This window comes from Amblyomma maculatum, chromosome 5 (genome assembly GCF_055883805.1).
Source record: "Amblyomma maculatum isolate TAMU_Amacu chromosome 5, ASM5588380v1, whole genome shotgun sequence".
Lineage (NCBI taxonomy): Eukaryota > Metazoa > Arthropoda > Arachnida > Ixodida > Ixodidae > Amblyomma > Amblyomma maculatum.
The window spans coordinates 46,090,336-46,094,231 of NC_139348.1; positions in this window are offsets into that span (position 1 = coordinate 46,090,336).

The window sequence follows — 3,896 nt, forward strand, 5'->3', positions numbered from 1 at the left end:
AGCAAGCGAGGCAGAATATAGGAGGTGCTCTACACCCGAAAGCAGGCTAGGATATCTCGAAAATGTGTGTATACGAGATAGCAATAAACTAGTTGTCAACTTAAATAGCAATGCCGCATTCTAAACACCATTTATACCACTCCAAGGATGCATATAACCCAGTAGTATGTTTCTCTTTGACCAAAAGGAGGAAGCGCAAAACTATTAGCGCAAAGAGAAGCATCGCATAACGCAAGCAAATTCTCTGAATATTTCAAGTAGATATTTAAAGTTGATAAAGGCGTTAGGCCTACTTTGTTGCATGAACAAAGAACCGCTGTACAGCTAGGGGAATTATATATAACAGAAGGCATATTTTCTTTACTGCTGAACATTGACGTAAAAAAAGCCTCGGGTCCTGACAATATCCCAAGTCAGTTCCTAAAAGAAATGGCGAATGGATGTCTAATTATCTTCTGCTTCTCTACAATAAATCCTTGGATACTTTGGATACTAAGGACATACCTGAAAAATGGAAAACGGCTAAAGTGATCCCAATATTTGAAGAAGGAACGCAACACATTAGTGAGAAAGAAACCCATCAACGAATTAGCCGTGAAGGGAGGGCAGAAGAGTTCAGGATCTCTCTACAAAATAGATATTCAGCTGTAACAAAGGATGGCGACATTACCCTAGAAGCAAGGAACAATAATTTCAGAGATATCATTACTGAGTGTGCTGTAGAAGTAGGCGGTAGGATAGTTAGAGAGCTTACAAGTAAGCTGTCTAAGGAGACGGAAGATTTGATTAAGAAACGCCTGAATATGAAAGCTTTCAATCCAACAGACCAGATCAAATTGGCCGAGATATCAAAGCTAATCAATAAGCGTAAGGTGGCCGATAAAAGAAAGTGTAACATGGAGAAAATTGAGCATGCTGTAAAGAACGGGGGAAGGCTTAAAGCGGTAAAGAAGAAATTGGGCATAGGCGAAAACCAGATGTATGCGAAGAGGGACAAGGCGGGCAACGTCATCACGAAATATGGACAAGATAGTCAAAGTATCCTAGGAGTTCTATACAGATCTGTACTGCAGACAAAGTAGTGAGGACCGTAATGAGATTGGCGGTAGGGAAAAACAGTCAGACGTTCCACCAGTGACGAAGGACGAGGTCAGGAAAGCATTCGAAACTATGAAAAGGGGGAAATCAGCTAAAGAGGATCAGATTTCGACAGATTTGCTGAAGGACGGGGGGATATCGTGCTAGGAAAACTGGCCACCCTTTATACGCAGATCCTGGTGTCATCGACGGTACTACAACCATAGAAGAAGGCAAACATTATCCTCATTCATAAGAAAGGGAACTCTAACTGCCTTAAAAATTACAGACCAATCAGCTTACTGTCTCTGACGTATAAGGTATTTACTAAAGTAATCGCTAATAGCATCAGCAGAACCTTAGACTGCAATCAAGCAATGGATCAAGCAGGTTTTCCGAAAAGGTACTCTACTATCGATCATATCCATACCATCAATCAGGTGATAGAAAAATACTCGGAATATAACCAGCCCTTACACATAGCATTCATTGATTACGAAAAAGCGTTTGAATTAGTTGAAACCTCGGCGGTGATGCAGACATTGCGAATACAGGGGGTAGAGGAGCCGTAAGTGAAAGTGCTAGAAGTTATATATAGTGGCTGCACAGCAACCATAATTCTGCATAAATAAAGTAACAAATTTCCCATAATGAAAGGTGTTAGGCAAGGAGGCACAATCTCCCCAGTACTACTCACAGCTTGCTTAGAGGAAGCATTCAGAGACTTGGAATGGGAGAAGTTAGGCATAAGGGTAGATCGTGAATACCTCAGTAATCTGCGATTTGCGGATGAATTTGCCTTGCTAAGCACTCGGAGGATGATCTGCAAATAATAATTGATGACCTAGACAGAAAAAGTAGAAAGTTAGGCTTGAAAAGTAATATGCAGAAGGCTAAGAAAAGGTTCAACAGCGTCCGGAAGGAACAGCAGTTTCCGTTAGATAGCGAAGTACTGGAGGAAGTAGACGAATATGTCTACTTAGGACAAGTAGTAACCGCATATCTGGACCATGAAAAGGAAATAACAAGAAGAATAAGATTGGGTTGGAGCGAATTCGGCAAGCACTCGCAGATTATGACTAGCAGCTTACCGGTATCGCTCAAGAGGAAGGAATACAACAGTTGCATCTTACTTGTACTCAGCTATGGGGCTGAAACGTGGAGGCTAACCAAGACAGTTTTACTTAAGTTGCGGACAACCCAGAGGGCTATGGAGCGGCAAATGGTAGGGGTAACATTAAGAGATAGGAAGCGTGCAGAGTGCGTCAGAGAAATAACTCAAGCTACCGACATTCTAGTATAAATTAAGAAGAAATGGGCATGGGCAAGACATGTAGTCCGAAGAGAGGATAACCGATGGTCGCTTAGGGTAACAAACTGGATTCCAAGAGAAGGAAAGCGTAGCAGGGGCCGGCAGAAATTTAGGTGGGCGGACGAGGTTAAGAAGTTCGAAGGGGTCAAGTGGAAGCAGCTAGCACAGAAGCGGGTTAACTGGAGACATATGGGAGAGGCCTTCATCCTGTTGTGGGTATAGTCAGGCTAATGATGATGACGACTATAATGATTCTAATACATAAATCTGGAGATATTAATAACCCCGCATCCTACCATCTGACTTCTCTAACTTGTATGGTATGCGAAATCCTAGAGCATGTTTATCTCAAGCACAAAACTTACATAGAAGAGAATGAATTACACAACAAAAATCAGCATGGCTTCAGAAAGTGCCTGTCGACAACAACACAACTTGGCTTACCAACGACGATTGACATGCGTGGCAAAACCGATATGCTATTTCTTCCCCTTTCGAAAGCTTTTGGCCGTGTCTCCCATCCAAAAGCTGATCTAAAGATTGAAAATTTTCTCGCGACTAACAAGATTACTAGTTGGGTAGCAGCCTATCTTTCTGGTCGCAAACAATTTGTACAGTTCGAAGGATGCTCCTCCGAACGTACGAAAGCAACATTTGGGGTCCCACAAGGCATTCTTAGCACCGATTATTTTCTTACTTTTTGTAATTGACAGATCTAGCGGAATTGACGGTACCTTTAGGATGTTTTCGGACGCAAGTATAATATATAAACAAATTAATAGTCAGCAAGATCAAGTTATTCTAAACAATGCCCTAGAAAAAGTATCGAACTGCTGCGAAGAATGGCAGATGGCACTTAATCTAGAAAAAAAACAGTAGTGATGCCTTTTTCAAGGAAGAAGAATTCGCTAGCCTTTCCCTACAATATTGCTGACCATAAATTAAACGATGTCAGTCAATACAAGTATTTAGAAATAATCACGTCATCTGATTTAAAATGGGACAAGCACGTTTCATATGTGACGTCCAAAGCGTTTTCTGCTGTTCTCGCTAAGACGTTCCTTACAGTTCGCCTCACCCGAAACTAAGCTGTTTGCATAAACATCCCTCATGCGATCGATCATAGAGTACAACATAATATTCTGGTTTCCTGACACAAAGAATTTAATTACGAAACTTGAAAGCATCCAACGCAAGGCCATAAGGTTTGTCTTCAATAGGTATCGCCGTCTTGGCTCTCCCTCCGAACTTCTTAGACAGGCTGGTCTTAGCACTATTAGTACCCGAGCAAAAAACACACGACTGAAGTTTATTTACCTTCTTGTTACTGGAGCTCTTTAAACTGACGGCAAAAGATACATTTCACTCTCAGCGCATAGAAACGGAAGAACACGACATTCCAAGCATCTAGTCGAGTATCGCGCACACAGCGATACGCTCATCTTCTCTTTCTTAACCCTGGCGGTCCACGAATGGAATGATTTAGCCGATGAAGTGGTTACTTGCA